General features: G+C 38.7%; 1 long non-coding RNA gene across 1 annotated transcript; it reads left to right on the top strand.

Annotated features, from left to right (window-relative positions):
- Positions 1-13,676: 13,676 nt before the first annotated feature.
- Positions 13,677-16,654, top strand: LOC141363243 (uncharacterized). The gene is made up of 4 exons (XR_012368782.1): positions 13,677-14,349; positions 14,564-14,667; positions 15,834-15,905; positions 15,995-16,654. It is a non-coding gene; the product is annotated as an uncharacterized lncRNA (long non-coding RNA).
- The last annotated feature ends 2,022 nt before the right edge of the window (positions 16,655-18,676 follow it).

The raw sequence follows: 18,676 nt of genomic DNA, 5'->3' as shown, positions 1-18,676 counted from the left end.
TAGGTACTTCGCTGCCTTTTGAGATAGCGGTGTTCTTTATTAAAGACGCATTTCAGAAATAGTTCAAATTAAATGTATTAGTACTATCTGGTAAAAATGTTTCAAATTGCAATTAATTAAATTCAACATTTGACATTTTATATCAAACCCGTCCATAACCCTCAACTTCTTGTCGAAAAGTATCATGTAAAAACTGTTTTAATGCATCCGCTATGCCTTCACTTGAAAGGATCATTTATATCAGGGGTTCCCAATAAGTAGCCTGGTAATACCATCCTCTGCTATTTTGCTTCGCTTCATAGACAGAGTCTGGCTGGGCATAATTGACAATCGTTTTCCTTCTCGTGGGAGGGGCTTGTCTGAAGTTTAAAATCATTGGTCTAAACGTAAGCCAATCACACATAACATTTGGATATGATGTGCTTTATGCCCCGGATCAGCCGCATCGAATCTCTGCTGTAAAATACACGTATGATGTGAAAACAAACCCATCGAGCGAAATACCTGAGTTAACATGGCTATGAACGACTTTTGCAGATTATGTAAAGTAAATCGGGCCAGAGCTAGTTGAACACTATCCTTACGGTGGCTTTCCACTCACGTCTAACGGGAGGAACGCCCCTCTCTCCTCTCAAACTCTTCCACCAGACAACCATAACCATATGTAAATTAAATCTTCCTACCTTATTTTCTGGTTAATCAGGAATGTCACCAAAGAATGCTTGCCCACGCGTCCTCCACCATTAACTGTGAATATAATTCCCTTCCATGATTTCTCGATCGTTGTGCACGTCAAGCTATGCTGCACACAGTTTCTCGCTGACGATCGGTAAAGTTGATAAATTAAACTTTTCCAAAAACTTGTCGGGAGTAGGGCAACAACATAATCTCCATTCAAATGTTTAACAAACACTTTTCTTGTTCGGGTTTAAGTTGGCAAGTGCCGGTTCTCCACAACAGAGCAAATAGCTTTCTGTCTCCATGTCACGGTTTAGCGTCTACGTCACGGCTCTCAGCCCGCCCTCTGTTCGTTGATTGGACGGTCGTTTTGAGACCGGAGAAAAACGGTTTGAATGGGAGGTATCTCAGACTGAGTACAGAAGCGTAATGAAATTTAGTGGAAGTACGAAGTCTGACGTAGTCAGGCTACCCAATAAGTGCGTCGCACAGGGGAATAAGGTGAGTCGTACAAGTCACCTGGCTTGGCTGTGGATTACTCTTAAATTTATAAAAACAAACTGTTGTTCATTAGTTCACGTTTATTGTACTTGGACACTGGATGCGCAAGCAGCGCGTTTATAATGCAGATAAAGCTTAAGGGATGCATTTCTGGAGCCTGTCTGTCTGTCTACGTTAAATATAACATATAAAATATATATTAATAATGCTTTAGATTTTATCTTTGATTAGTTTTAAGGTGGAAATTTTGTTGACCTTAGGAGACTATACAAGCAGTAATCAAGTGGAGCAGTTGACACGTGTCTGGAGGTCACACGGCGCAGAAGAGGGGTTTGGCGCGGCGTGGAAGACGCGTTTCCGCCTCATTTGCGTGTCTAGCTCACGCAAAAGGCGCGAATTGAGCGTTGTGCGAGGTACGCGCAAATGGTGCTTTTTGTCCATTTTGCGTGTCACGCAAATTTGCGGCTGACGCCCAAGTTGAAAAATTTGAACTTTGGCGGAATTTCGCGCAGCGTTAACCAATCAGGAGTCTGCTTGCTGCTGTGGTGGCAGCCCCGCCCGGAGTCACTCATTCAACCAACGCTTGATATTGTCCGTAAGCAGTCACCCAGAGCTATATGACACAAGTTCTTATTTCTATAGAGACAGGAATAAAAAGGACCTCGCTTGGAAGAGTGTCAGTAAGGACAACCTGGTAAGTTGTAATATACACTTTACTTTTGAGTCACGTGACATTTATCGACCTGCGCCGTTTATTTTCCCCCTATAATAAGGTTACCAAATACAAACTGGTAACTCTCTCGATAAATGCACATCAACATCAGTTATCTTGCAAACAGACAACCGCATAGCACTTGCCCCTCCCACAAGAAGCGGATTTTGCCTCTGATGCGCGTCAAATGCTTGCTTTTTCCGCGCGTCTACTCCGCTCTACACGAGCGAATGCATTCAAACTGTTCAAGCGGCAAACTAGGCAGGGTAAACGCGATTTTGACGCCTGAAACGCGGTTGGTGTAAATGCAGCATAAGAGTGCTCCAGACCAACCTTCCGAACGCATGACTTACAGAAGGGATACTTGTAGTACAGCTGGTATATAATAAACTTTAAGTTTATTTATAAAGAGACACTGTAAAACAATTAAACCTCAGGTGGTGTTGTTAACCCAAATTTGACCCTCAGGTTGAACTGGTTACAGACATGAAACTTTGTGCTCCTAATCTCTTCATCACAAAGGCTTTTGAACTGTTAGCCTTTAGGCTTACATCACTGGGTATCTGCTGTAATGTATGTCATGTAATGTATACATATTATGTGGTTCTAAGACTGTGATTTTATATTCATGTTTAGTATTATTTTAAAGGTCATGGTGCGATGAGTAAAAAGGTCTCATTTCTTATCCAAGTATAAGATAAGATGGATTAAGGTTTTAGAACTTAGTATAGAAGATGCATTTCTTGTGGAGGTGGGGTTTTGCAAGGATATTTCTGGCTAGTTTGACCAGGTGCTCTGAAGTATCACTTGCCACAGGTCAAACTGGATTTTGTAGTTTTACGATGTCTTTGTCTCACGCTGTGTATAAAAGGTGGCCTGGCTAAATGTTCTGGGAGGCATTCTGTACCCAGTATGTGTGTATTGAGACATCATGGAATAAATCTTTAACAAGAATCTTCCTACACCATTTTGGGTGTAGTACAGGGGTTCTCAAAGTCTGGACTCCGGTCCGGATCCGGACCCAACGGGAACTTGATCCGGACCCGCGTCCACTTCATATTACAAGTGCATTAATTTCTATGTGATTGATTAAATGTGTGCATTTGCTACTTTACAAATGCATATTAAACTTGTAAACCATTAGTTTAGTTTTTATTCTTTTTAGATTTAAGAATATTCCTGGTCCGAAAATAAAACGAGTTATTTAAAGATTTCCTGTGTGACGCTGTAGCCATCACACCCAGATATTATGCACAGCTACTTCATGTACTACGGCTTTTGATCAGTCCTTACCAATCACTGTTGGTTTGAGTCGTTTAAAACATGCATTTGAAAAAGCAACACTCGTCAAACAATCTTTATACATATTCTTTATTATCATGAAAATACCTGAAAAGGTTTGAAGAACAGCAATATAAATATATCCTTAAGACATTTCCTGGAGCTGCATGTGTCTGGTTCTTCGTCTGCAGCGCATATTGAGTTTCTGCATGAGAGCGCCCCCTGGCTTTTGGATGTAGCGGCATTTCACCGTATTTCATTGAGAAGCATAGCAAGCATCATCAGTCAATTTATAGGTGTACCCCTAATTTTGGTCAGTGTCTCTGCCTACCAACCACAACTTTTTTGCCACGGTTTATGCATCTGATGGAGAACATACTGTGCCATTTCTCTAATTAGGTTGCTCTGTATTTTGCACCTGGTTACTTTTGGCATATTTCTTGTGTTTATGTTTTTAAATTTTTTTTTACTTTAAATGCAAAATACACTTATGTTTTTCCCAAACTATTTGTGTTGATTTGTTATATAAACAAACGATTTACATACATTTTTTTCCGGACCTATGAAAATGATGAGAATTCAGATTTGGACCTTCGAATGTAAACTTTGAGAACCCCTGCTGTAGTATATCCACGATGAAAGTACTCTGTAGCCAGAGTGTCTATTGCCAGGTATGACTTTGTAACTTTTGCAACTGTTGATCATTTTAATTAATTGGAATTGAATTATATTCTGTATGATATTCTTTAATTGATGTTCTTTAAGCTGGAACTTGCCTGGTATAATAAATTGTTACATTTGTTTCATCTAAATTATTCAGAAATTGTATTGATTTATTTTAATTCTTTCAGAAATTATTATTTCCAATAGAAGGAGTCTGGTATTACCGCAAAATAAGCATGTCAGGATATGATCACACTGGTGTTTTAATGTTGAATGGAGCACATCACCTGACTAAAGTAACTATTTTTATGATCGGAGCAAGCATGGGGCAGCCAGACATAAAAATATTTGTTTACCCGGCAACCTCTGACTAGGATCAAAACTGGCAATTTTGTGTCCGTGAGATATCCGTTATGTCCTGTGCAATATCCTGTGATGTAAAAATCGTAATTTTGCGTCATTGAAAGAAGGAAGTGCTGTATCTTTTTTAGAGGGTGTAGGACTACAAACACTCATTCCTCATTTTTCTTTTAAGGTGGGGGATATGGGTGGGACCCACTCATGCTACAGACCCATTACAGATCAGTGGGTGGGACTTATAAAAATACAGGAACATACCCGAAAAGAAACAATCAGCCGCCATCTTTATGCTAAGCTAAGCTAACAGACGATGTGGAGCAAGCCAGACTTCAATACAATACAATGAAGAGCTGCGGCCAGAAGCCCAGGAGGAGACCGCAGCCTTGGCCTCTGCTGCGTAGAGGACGCCGGACTGGCACAAGCTTGGATGGACTAGTAGTGTCGGTATTCTCGCTTTGTGCCTTCTGTATGAAATATCTGCATCAGATGAGGACATGAAAATTTGTGTGGTAAATGGTCCCGGGGAAGAGAGGTACTCGTTTTGTTTGTTTCACAAACGCATTTCAGCTCACAAGCACAGGCGCTGAGCCGGAGCGTCTGTGGAGTAAAAGTATTGTGTGGTGGATGTGTTTGTGTGTGGCATTTTCTTCTTTGGGATTATTTACACGTTTGGCCAAGCACAGAAACCGAGTGAAGCCTGCTCCTACGACAAAATTAGTTTATGTAGTGAACCAACCACCCAAGCTTTGTACCGTATATGGACAGCGGCATCCTGGATACATATTTTAGAATCCTAAACTGGAAGCGACAGCAAAAGCCTGCAGTGATAACATGCAGGAATCATAGAAATTAATTTACTACCTTTTACTACCTTTTTTACCCCCTCCAAAATATTTTTTACTACCAACACGACATCAGGCAGCAGCCCATTTTTTTTGGGGGGGTGGGAGGGGTATGCAAAGCACCACTTACTATAAGGTATAAGTGTCACACCCATCATACATATTAGGTACACTAATGTTTAATTGTAATCATTAAGTATTGTCGTTGTCAATTATGTGACTTTTTTTTTGTAGTGTCAAGTTGAGTATCAGTTGTCCTTATCTTAACCATAGCTCTTAGCCCAAGGGTGCAAACTCATCAGGGTTGAAAAAGGTGACAAAGACACAAACCTTCAAACATACATGCATACATACACACACATATCGCAGTTTATATATCAATTACAGACCTGCCAACCTTGGAAATTTTTTTTGAGTACAGTAGCATCGGCTGAAAGGACAGAACACGGGTTTTTAACATATAATTTAACACATGCACGCGCACATGCATGCACACACACCTCTTGGTAACTTTCAAGGTAACATGCTGCACATTGCACTCACTTTTTTCCCCATCCTGCCATAATCTGCCTTAAAAATAATTATAAATGTGAATAAAATCATGTTTAACAAAATTTGCCATACATGGTGATTAATAACATTATTAATGTTAAATACTAGCCTGGGTGCCAGCCGATCTTAGCCCCGCCCACCACAATTTGAAAAACGGGAAGAACGGTCTGGCGTTTTTCCGTTGAGGAGCTACTATGCGAGTCCCAAAACCAGCCAACGAATCAAATTGTGAGGGCGGGCTTTATACGATGATGGACAGATGATCAACAGTAACGTATCAACCACGTCACCAAAGAGCGCGTGTGTTCAATCTGTTTACAATGAAATGGCTGCCGCTGGTGAATTCAGATGTGTGGATTCTGACATTGAGTCTGTTCTAAAAGATATCGACAGAGCATTGATTTAAAAAGAGGAACAGAGAAACGCGATCAAGGCATTTGTTTATGTTTTCGCCGTCCTTTATATGGGATTCGGCAGAAGTTGGTCCTTATGGAGGACAAAGTTAAAGAAGCAACTGAAATGGGTATCACGGCGATGCAACTCGGCGTGCACGACGAGATGGATATAATTAGCGGTCGTTGCCAGCTTCTTTTCGAAAGCCTGGAATCGTGACTGCTGAACAAGTGGAGGGACATGCTAGGCTCCGATATTTTTCAAGCCAACGTAATGGGTAGCTATCGTCGTGGATGAAGTTCACCTAACGTACAAATGGTAAGAGATAGTCTTACTGTATGACTTAGTAAATACTTAATGTTGTGATATAAATGAAATGTTGTAAACATAGTAGGTGTTGATGTACCTTCGCTAACTCAGACTTAGTATAATTACAATGATGTTAGTATCATTGTACTAGCAGTTCGGTCAGGCTGCTAAAGACGTCATTTCAACATAAGTCACACACTCCGTTGCTCTGATTGGTCGTATGTCTATCCAATTGAGTGCAGAGGCATTTTTCGGTTGAGACACGCCTCATAATTTTAGCTCAATGGAGCGGTATCAGACTCAAATTCTGACTAGAATTAAGTATGACAACGTCAGGCTAGTTAAATACTGTATTCTCCAAAGTTTAGCATGTCTGCACAAACACTGTTAAAAGTGATATTACTGTTAAATAGTGGGAGATGGTTAACCCACAAATGACATTCTGTTATCATTTACTCCACCTCATATTGTGTCTAACCTTAATGATTTCTTTCTTGAGTGAAACACACAAAAAAAACTTGAGAAAATTAAATTCAACCATAACTGTGACAGAAGTGCTGTTAACTGTATGTCTGTCTGTAATTTATTGTAGCTTTGTTTACAGTGCAGTACAGTAACTTACGGCATAGTGTAACAGGGTGTGCTTTAATGAAAGCGGAGAAAGTGTGAATCCATATGCAAAAGGTGTTTATTAAGTAAAATCCCATAAAGGGCCAGCAACCAAATCCAAACAGGGTAATCCACAAACAGAATCCAAGTACAGGCAAAGGTTCAAGGCAGGCAGCAAAACAGGCAGAATCCAAAATACAGGCAATGGTCAAAAAACAGGAACAGATACAGGTAACAGGTTTAACAGATCAACAGATATCAGAATCAGACAGGTAACAGGTTGGGCTTACTATGTATAATATTCAGCCCTGAATAGGTGAACAGGAAGTGACTTATATACCAAACAGACAGGAAGTGTGAACTGAAACATGGCATGATGATTTCAAAATAAAAGTCCGAACAGAGCAGAGTATCAAAATAAAAGTCCAAAATGCAAAAACACACAGAACACAGAACAAAACCATTACAGAACCCCCCCTCTAAAGGGCGACTCCCGGAGCCCAACAAACAAAACATACAGTCCAATAGAGGGTGGGCGGGCGGGCCAGGACCTCTTGGTGAAGGCAGGGCAGTTCAGGAGAGGTCCTGGGTCATATGGCCAGGATGGTCCAGGAACATGGGGCAGATGCGGGCCTGGGTCATGGGGCAGGCTAGGACCTGGGTCATGGGTCAGGCTAGGACCTGGGTCATGGGGCAGGCTAGGACCTGGGTCATGGGGCAGGCTAGGACCTGGGTCATGGGGCAGGCTAGGACCTGGGTCATGGGGCAGGCTAGGACCTGGGTCATGGGGCAGGCTAGGACCTGGGTCATGGGGCAGGCTAGGACCTGGGTCATGGGGCAGGCTAGGACCTGGGTCATGGGGCAGGCTAGGACCAGAATTATTGGGCAGACATGGAGCTTGAGCATTGGGTAGGAATAGCCCTGGAACACAAGGAGAGGAAGGATCAGAGTCCACTTCGGTCACTGCCTCAGCGTCCTCTGCCTCCTTCCTGTGTCCGGGTACTACCCCCCCCCCCAAAAAAAAAACTTGGAAAAGCTTCCAAAGCCCAGGGTGGCGAAGTCCCAGGTGGTGGACCAGACAAATCAGATGAATCAGGTGAATCAGATGAGCCAGGTGAGTCAGGTGAGCCAGACGAATCATGTGAATCAGGTGAGTCAGACGAATCAGATGGGACAGGTGAATCAGGCAGGACATACGAATCAGATGAAGTGAGCGAGTCAGATGAATCAGGCGAGTCAGATGAATTAGATGATTCAGACAGGACAGGTGAATCAGGCGGGTCAGGCGAATCAGGCAGGACAGACGAATCAGGCAGGACAGGCAGATCAGATGAGTCGGGCAGCTCAGATGAGTCGGGCAGCTCAGACGAGTCGGGCAGCTCAGACGAGTCGGGCAGCTCAGACGAGTCGGGCAGATCAGACGAGTCGGGCAGATCAGACGAGTCGGGCAGATCAGACGAGACGGGCAGATCAGACGAGACGGGCAGATCAGACGAGACGGGCAGATCAGACGAGACGGGCAGATCAGACGAGACGGGCAGATCAGACGAGACGGGCAGATCAGACGAGACGGGCAGATCAGACGAGACGGGCAGATCAGATGAGTTAGATGGGACAGATGAATCGGATGGTTCAGATTCAGGGCTTTGAGGAACCTCGGGAACAACAGAGCAGAAGGCAGACAAAACGCACCACAGGGCTATGGCAAATTCAGTAAGTTCAGAGTCAATGAGACATACCTCTGTGGTAGTCGGTTCAGGCAAGACGGCCATCTCGACATCAGGTGCTGGGTGACTAATAGCCCTCATGAGTGCAGGTGTGGTGGTGATGATAGCTCTCTGAAATACAGGTGCAGGAATGATGGTAGCTCTCTCGAAAACAGGTGTGGATACAGGCAGGATGGCGGCCATTTTGGGAACAGACGGGATGGCAGCCATTTTAGAGACAGGCAGGATTGTGGTGGTTTTCTTGGAGACAGGTGCAGGTGCAGAGACAGGCAGGATGGCGGCCATTTTGGGAACAGGCAGGGTGGCGGCCATTTTAGGAGCAAGCATGGTTTGTACAGGTGTGGGTAGAACAGGCATGACATGGCTTGGTGGTTTGTGTACATTCTCTGGAGGTGTATCCGCAACACCCACAGTGAATGGTGAGCCACACAATAGCAGGGCAAAGTCAATATAACTCTCCAGGGACCAGGCAGACATATCATGGGGCATACACAAGCGCGGCCATTCATCAAGAGCATTGTAGAAAACTGGTTTTAAAGTGTCCTCATCAAAATGTACTTGGTTACTCAATTCCAAAAAGTCACTTACATATTCCTCAATGGGCCGGTGGTTCTGACGGAGTGCAAGCAGTGCAAAAACAGGTTTCATGGTGCTGGTGGGAGATTACAAACCTTCGCTGGATTCCGGGTTATGGCTGAATATTCTGTAACGTGTGCTTTAAAGAAAGCGGAGAAAAGGTGAATCCATGTGCAGAAGGTGTTTATTAAGTAAAATCCCATAAAGGGCCAGCAACCAAATCCAAACAGGGTAATCCACAAACAGAATCCAAGTACAGGCAAAGGTTCAAGGCAGGCAGCAAAACAGGCAGAATCCAAAATACAGGCAATGGTCAAAAAACAGGAACAGATACAGGTAACAGGTTTAACAGATCAACAGATATCAGAATCAGACAGGTAACAGGTTGGGCTTACTATGTATAATATTCAGCCCTGAACAGGTGAACAGGAAGTGAGTTATATACCAAACAGACAGGAAGTGTGAACTGAAACATGGCATGATGATTTCAAAATAAAAGTCCGAACAGAGCAGAGTATCAAAATAAAAGTCCAAAATGCAAAAACACACAGAACACAGAACAAAACCATTACACATAGGCACCTATCACGTGGGTGCTCGAGACACGAGATATTCTCCATTTATAAAACTTTATTTGATCTGGTTTGTAAATGAGGTTTTATTTTATTGACAATTATCAACAGCGCGTTATTTCAGAACGCATTTAATCCGCTTCACTCGGATGTCAGGTGGATTCCCCTTCACTGAGAGTGAACTTTACGTTTTTATTTGACTAAAACTGGATCCTCTCCCCATGATAAAATCATTGTACTTTTTCGTAAGCGCTGAATTATAAATGATGCCCATTTACAAATCAGAAGTAATGTTAGCGCATCTTGCGGTCAAGTGCACGTTGTAACGTACATGAAACGTTACTTGCTTTATAATGTATTTAGTTCTTTTTATTTATATATTGCCCTTTTTGTTTTTCACCTGTAATACCATGGAGAACGTCATGGGGGCGCTAATGGGAATTTAGCATATATGCCAAGTTACCATAGAGTAAATTAGCTTTGTTTGGCAGAGGAGAACCATGTGTTTGTGCTCCCTCTCATATATGGCATCTAAAGTCCTTTTGTGGAGAACTCTTTGAGTTTCAGCTCTACTGTGAGTATGAGATGATCGTATTATTTATGGTATTACTAGGTATTATAGTATGATCGATAGAATTTTAATATTGGGAGATTTCAATATCCAGGTGTGCTGTGACTCTAAGCTACTCTCTAAAGAGTTTCGAAGTCTCATTGACTCGTTTGATTTTGATCAATGGGTGTCTGGCCCCACTCATATTCAAGGTCATACTCTGGACTTAATCCTATCACGTGGTTTACCTGTATTGGACATTAACATCTTAGACACAGGCTTGTCAGATCATTTGCCAGTCTTGTTCTCTTTACCTATTCCTGGAACTAGGCCTATACAACAACCCCCTTCACGTTTGATTCGTGTTTTTTCTGATTGCTCTAGCACTCAATTTACAGCTTCATGTTCTGATTTATGTGCTATTCAGGACATGGACTCTTGCTCAAGTTATCTGGATGCTGATGATCATTTGGACTTTTTTTATTCCTCCTGCACTGCAATTTTAAATGTTGTTGCTCCTCTTAAACTGAAAAAACACAAGCATAGCTCTAAGCCTTGGTTAAACGACACCACTCGTTTACTTAGACAGACCTGTAGAAGGGCTGAACGTAAGTGGAATAAGGATAGACTACAAGTTTCTTATGAAATCTTAAAGGATTCTCTATCTGCATTTCAACGAGTTGCTAAAGCTGCTAAGCACACTTATTTCACAGAGCCTAAAGCTCTATTTTCAATAATTGACTCTGCTCTCAATCCCACTGTTAATCATTTTTCTGTGACATCTGTTTCTCTTTGTGAGGATTTTGCTAATTATTTTAACGACAAAATCTTTCAGATAACATCTCTCTTACCTTCTTCAGCCTACTCACCACTAGATGTTCTCCTCTGCTATTCTACATGGTCTGTCTTTGAGCCTATTACTCTGGATTCTCTAGAATCGATTGTTGCTGGTTTAAAACCTACTAGCTGTCCTCAGGATGTGATCCCCACTAGCTTTCTTAAGCAAGTTTTTTCAACTATCGGCCCAGATTTGTTGACTGTCATTAACAAATGTCTTTCCGCTGGGGTTGTACCTGACAGCCTCAAACATGCCTCTGTTTCCCCTCTTCTGAAAAAATCTAATCTGAATCCTTCAATTTTGAGTAATTTTCGCCCAATTTCTAATTTACCTTTTATTTCAAAAATGTTTTAGAAAAAGTGGTTTTGAACCAACTTTTGCCTTTTTTAAATGATAACAATATAGATGAGAAATTTCAATCTGGTTTTAAAGCTCACCACAGCACAGAATCAGCTCTCTTAAGAGTTATGAACGACATTTTGCTCTCCACTGACACTGGGCAGTCTGTAGCTTTGGTCTTACTAGACCTCAGCTCAGCATTTGACCTGGTGGATCATAACATTTTATTAACACATCTTGAAGCATGTGTGGGTTTTCGGGGTATGGTCCTCCAGTGGTTTCGCTCTTATTTATCTAATAGGAGTTACTATGTCTCCCTTGGGCACCATTCTTCTTCTGTTAAAAAGTTAAGCTCTGTGGTCCACCAGGGATCTATTCTCGGCCCGGTACTGTTCAATCTCTATATGTTACCTTTGGGTTCTATTCTATCTAGACATGGAGTATCTTTTCATTTATATGCTGATGATACACAAATCTATTTGCCTATAAAGCGTGATGACAAACTTGCTTTTAAGTCTATACTAGAGTGTTTAGATGAACTGAAACTTTGGCTCGCTAGTAATTTCTTATGTCTTAATGAGAGCAAGTCTGAAATCATTTTGTTTGGTTCAAATGATCACAGCTCTCCTGATGTTGAACTTGACACTCTGTTACCTCAAAAAACCAGTTGTGCGAGAAATCTGGGTTTTTTGCTTGATAACAGCCTTAAGCTTGATAAGCAGATAGGTGCTGTGGTAAAGTCTTGTTTCTATCATCTGCGCCTCATAGCAAAAGTTAAACCCTTTCTGACTGATAAGAACCTTGAAACTGTTATGCATGCATTTATATCGTCCCGTCTTGATTATTACAACTCTCTGTACATTGGTGCCTCTCAGTCTTGCATTTCACGATTACAGCTTGTTCAAAATGCTGCCGCCCGGCTTCTAAAAGGAAAGCGTAAAAGCGAACACATCACACCAGTTTTAATTTCGCTTCATTGGTTACCTGTCAAGTACAGGATTGATTTTAAAGTTTTGCTTTTTGTTTATAAGTCTTTGAGGAACCAGGCACCACAGTACTTATCAGAACTTCTGCACCGGCCATCTCAGTCTAGAGCTCTTAGATCTGGACATTCTGATTTATTGTTTGTCCCTAGAACTAGGCTTAAAAACAGGGGTGCCCAGGTGAAAAAAAAGTAGTATTTAATGTATTAAAAATATACTTAAAATTTAAGTAATATGTTTTTAATACATTTGTTTTCCCAACGTGCTTATTTAAAGTGTATAAAAATATGTTAAATAGCTTTTAAATGTATTTCAAAAAAGTGTACTAGAAATACGTTGGTAATAAATATATGTTATTACACTTTTTAAAAGTATGCTAAACTCAAGCATACTTTTAATTTATTTCTAAAAAGTGCACTAGAGGTACGCTGGTAATAAATATATCTTTAATTACACTTTTTAAAAGTATGCTAAACTCAAGCATACTTTTAATGTATTTATAAAAACTGCACTAGAGGTACGCTGGTAATAATTATATCTTTAATTACACTTTTTATAAGTATGCTAAACTCAAGCATACTTTTAATGTATTTATAAAAACTGCACTAGAGGTACGCTGGTAATAATTATATCTTTAATTACACTTTATAAAAGTATGCTAAACTCAAGCATACTTTTAATGTATTTCTAAAAACTGCACTAGAGGTACGCTGGTAATAATTATATCTTTAATTACACTTTATAAAAGTATGCTAAACTCAAGCATACTTTTAATGTATTTCTAAAAAGTGCACTAGAGGTACGCTGGTAATAATTATATCTTTAATTACACTTTTTATAAGTATGCTAAACTCAAGCATACTTTTAATGTATTTATAAAAACTGCACTAGAGGTACGCTGGTAATAATTATATCTTTAATTACACTTTATAAAAGTATGCTAAACTCAAGCATACTTTTAATGTGTTTCTAAAAAGTGCACTAGAGGTACACTGGTAATAAATATATTTTTAATTAAATTTTTTATAAGTATGCTTAACTCAAGCATACTTTTAATGTATTTCTAAAAAGTGCACTAGAGGTACGCTGGTAATAATTATATCTTTAATTACACTTTTAAAAAGTATGCTAAACTCAAGCATACTTTTAATGTATTGCTAAAACCTGCACTAGAGGTACACTAGTAATAAATATATATTTAATTACACTTTTTATAAGTATGCTAAACTCAAGCATACTTTTAATGTATTTCTAAAAAGAGCACTAGAGGTACGCTGGGAAAAAATATATCTTTAATTACACATTTAAAAAAAATGTATGTTAAACACAAGCATACTTTTACAGAAGTTTTAGTGTATTGAGAAAAAAACATATATTTTTAAAAAACATGTACATTAATTTTAATAGGCTAACATTGCAATTTCAACATCATATCATTGAACGTGCATTATATATTAATTTTACAAAGTTAATCCACATATATTTGTTAGTGTTTATATTTAAACAACACACATGACGGACGTGACTAAACCTCATTGGTTCTTGGGATTCAGTACGTCACATTGGCTTCCTGATTCTGTTGTTCGATACACAACGTGCGTGATCGTTGGTAAATGTGGATTAAAGTTGAAACTAACACTGTTAAATTATATATAGTGATCATCAGAGGACTTGGCTGAAACAACGCGATTCACATGGATTACTTCGGCGATGTTTTTTATTGTTGTTGCGATTAACTTTTTGAAATGTGAGCAGTTTTTAGTTCAAGTATCAAGTGGATCTGACATCGAGGGGAAATATACGTTTCTTGGATTTCATTAAAGTACATCGGTTTTTGTTTGAAGATGAATGAGAGAACATGAGGGTAAGTTAAGTGATGACAGATTTTTGCTTTTTTATTTTTAGTGAACTATTAAATAAGTAGAACATTTAGTATTACAGTATGTCTTAATTTTAACCCAGCTTCTTCAAGCGTGTATGTTGTGTGGCTTTTGGAACATAAATTTTTTGTGAGTAAAGTTAGGCATTTCATTTCTCTTGTTGTATTTCAGAAATCATAACAGCCTTTCTTTTTTTAGCACAGCGGCATTCAAATTGACCAATCAGAGCCGAGAATTTCTAATAAGTCGAAGTAGAGATGAACAGATGAAGATACAGCCCATAAAAATACTTATTCTTGGTGGTAAGTTTTTAGTTCTACAGTATTCATAACATTTAGATCACTTTTACGTTTTTCTAATGCTAATGTTTAAAGAGTAACTAAACCAACTTTTTTTAGTTAATGATCTGTAAGAATGATGCTTTATTAGTGTAAGTTTTTTTGTAAGTGTTTCAATACTACAATATATGGTGTAAAAACGTCTGAGTGCTGCCCTCTTCAGGTTGAACGGTGGCTACTGCAGTTTAATTTTCCTATTGGATGTTGGGTCCAAAAAATATGTTGTGACTAACCAGGTTCAAGCTCACTACACCCTTGTTACGATCTCACCACACACTTGGTACAAGCTTAGTTCGTCCTCTCTATCTCCGTTGGGATCTGCCAACTTTTCTTGCATTTTTCAAATATTGCCAGTGGGTGGAGTCAGGCTCTGACCAGGGGTTTAGTTACGCTTTAATGCAATGCTAGTACTAGACTAAAAGGTATGTTTGTCTTCTCTGAAAATAACATCTGTGGTTATGAATTTTACCATAGTCCTTTTTGCTTTGTTTTTACATCCTCTAATGTTTCAAGATACTAACTCAAAAATAACCAAGTAAAAATGTTTTGACAATCGGCGTGAATATACCACAATAAAACAGTAAAACTCAGAACAGAACTCTGAATGTCACATTTTACACTATCAGCATCATATCATAATATGTAATTCTGTTCATTTAGCTTTTTCATCATATAGCAGTAACAGTGAGATCTCACTTGTCTCTCTTATTTTACCTGACACTTTTAGACAACATTACAAATTCAATTCACAATTCTTCACACATCATAGGTTGTAAATTTGGGTAAATCCAGCAAACGAGTACATTTTAGCGATTCTGATGTCACTCCGCTTTAAATCTCCCGTATCGGAAACTTAAGTGCAACCTTGAGTCAAACGTGGAAGTTAAGCGTGCATAGAGTCCATTGGCATGACTTCTGATTTCCTTAAATCTCCTTAAGCAGAGGCAAACTTTTCTTGTAAGCAAGACCACAGTAGACATGACAATAGACATGTCAATGGAAAATGCCCTTGGTTAAAATAAAACACAATTATCAAAGTAAAGCATATCCTGTACACACAGGTTGCATTATATCAGTGTCAGTGAGTTAAGCCTCCTATAACCCTACTGTATGTTCAATGTAACTTGTAGAGTGCCATGTAGCGACGGATCAAACGGACACTCATGTCAAGCTTGATGAGGACACAGTCAAAGCTTTAAAAGGTAAACTGAGGAGTTAACAAAATTCTAATGCATATCTATGTTCATTAATTATTGGTTAATTTTGTATATATTCTGTTTCCTTTTCACAGACCTTGTGATTAAGTCTTCAGTGTCTGAATGGCAAGAAGAAGAGACCCTCCACTTAAACGTCACATTTAAACTGCTCTGTGTTTTGGTTCAGCCATTTGCAGGTTTATCTCGAGTTAGTTCAAATGCACTTCTGCATTTTTCCCAGTAAATTTTTGTTTAGAGAATTACATTATTATGATTATATGAATATTCAATGGTTGCATATTCATAGTGTACTTTTCATATTGATGTATAAATGTTCCACAATTTGATAAAAGTAGCTCATTGCATTTCACTGATCTTTGTTTTATATTGTAAAATCATTTCAATAGCAGTAAATACATACTTAGTTGTTTCTTTAACATTTAATTAGTTGTTAATGATGGAAGAAACAGTATCATTTTAGAATGAGTTAAAACATGTTTTGGTGGCAAACATGCAGGTAAAATACTACATATATAACATTCTAATAGTATACTGTAATGTAATTTAAATGTCACATACAGTACATTAGAAATGATGTATTTTATACAAATGTGTGGGCAATATATTATTATTTCATTTTGTATGCTATATTATTTATGTAATATTATTATATCTGAAATTATTAAATTATATTTATAAATGTTTAAAAGGTGGCTTCAAATGTGCTTCAAGTTGAAACTGAATACAGTTTTAGAAAATAGCACAGTTGACTACACTTAGATTGTCTTAAGTTTGTCTCAACAAGTACTAAATACTACTTTTTACTATATTAAGCACAATTTACTGCACGAAAATAAAGCGCTTTTAGTACCTTAAGGTTGTGAACTTACAGTGTATTTTAGTGAACTTTTTCACCTGGGAATACATTTGGTATATTTAACATACTACTAGTATATTTTAAAGTAGATTGGTAAATGTTTAAAGGTGGGTTCAAGTTGTAATTAAAGATATTTTTTTAATACAGACCTAGTATATTAAAATGACATTTTAGTTCAACTTCATGGTGTCTCAAAATAGCACAGTTGAGTACACTAAGATGGTCTTAAGTTCATCTTAAAAAGTACTTAATACTACTTTTTAGTATACTAAGTTCAAAATTAGTGTGCGAAAATAGAGCACTTTTAGTATAATGTGGAAAGTGTACTTAAATAGTGTATTTAAGTGAACTTTTTTCACCTAGGAATACATTTGGAATATTATTTTTACATACCATTAGTATACTTTAATGTATATTTAAAAATGCTTAAAGGTGGGTTCAAGTGTACTTCAAGTTATAATGAAATATATTTTTTAAAATACAGACATAGTATGTTAAAAATACATTTTAGTTCAACTTCATGGTGTCTCAAAATAGCACAGTTGAGTACACTAAGATGGTATTAAGTTCATCTTAAGAAGTACTAAATACTACTTTTTAGTATATTAAGTTCAAAATTAGTGTGCGAAAATAGAGCACTTTTAGTATATTGTGGAAAAGTGTACTAAGTGTACTTAAATAAAGTGTATTTTAGTGCACTTTTTTTTTCACCTGGGCGTACCATTGATTGGTGTGTTGATCATTAGATTCATGGGACTCACCAGCTGTATGCTGAGGGCGTCCACGATGACGAAGCTCTTTTGTGTGTTCCGTCTGGTTTTGTAGTCCTGTAAGTAACTTTGTTTCAAGAACAGCAATCCTTTGTAAAAGTCTGTGGCAGTTTGTGCAGCAAGTAGATTTTTGATGAGGCATTTCTTTTTCTTATCCTTTTGAATGAAGGCAGCTGTGTTTTTCCTTCTGGAATGTAAGCTGATGGCGGTGGGAGGCTAGACAGATGAAAAATGCCACTTTTTTGTAATCCTCCAGTCCCGAAAGTTTAATGTTGATGCCAAGCTTTGTTGTTTGAGCACTATGCTGATTTGCTGATTTGCTGAAGTTAAAATTATAAGATAAAATATAAAAAGCGATAGAGCAAAGCGCAGAGCAGTAAGCAAGAGCGTCCGAACAGTAGCGAAGCAGGCTTTCTAGTGTAAGTAGATTAACATGACGGGATAAAGTTTTTAACCCTTAATGCAGGAGTCACAAGTGTTTTGTTTTAGACAGATATTAAAGGTAATGGTTCAATTAAAGGACTGTGTTAAAAGTAAAGCTGTAAATTAACAAACTATTAATAAACCTATCATATGTTGTAATTAAGTGTTAACACTGTTTATTCACAAAAAAAACATACTCACACTGCTGCTGTATTTCATAGTGACAGTTGGCAACCCTATAAATGCCACAGTAGACTTCAATATGGCATTAATGGCAAAAACATCTCCCCTTAGAATGCTATTGGTGTCGCCTATTTACAAGGAATATGACTTGGCCTGAAAAAAATTTCAGTCAGAAGAATTTTTTTCACTTTAATCCATGTAAACCACTTTACTAATAATAATCAATACACCAAAATAGTATGGTTACTACACTTTTACCACAAACACACATTAATTTCCAGAAGGGGAAACCGCCCCATAGTCTTTTGAACACAGTTATCAATACAGCCCTTTTATGTCTATGGAGGTTCTCAGTCATTAATTACTTGTAATCACACAGAATATTCAATGATTTACTGACCGGAGACCGATAGACAGGCGCTCCGCAGTCCTCGAAGGTTATCCTCCCACCGACACAGTCAACTGATGCCGGCCGGAAGTAGCGCTGCAGGCGGCCGTCAGGGCAGCTCCTGAAGGAGTGGGTG

The sequence above is a fragment of the Misgurnus anguillicaudatus genome, unplaced genomic scaffold (assembly GCF_027580225.2).
Source record: "Misgurnus anguillicaudatus unplaced genomic scaffold, ASM2758022v2 HiC_scaffold_33, whole genome shotgun sequence".
Lineage (NCBI taxonomy): Eukaryota > Metazoa > Chordata > Actinopteri > Cypriniformes > Cobitidae > Misgurnus > Misgurnus anguillicaudatus.
The sequence above is the reverse complement of the archived record's forward strand: the minus strand, read 5'-3'. Positions and strand labels throughout refer to the sequence as shown.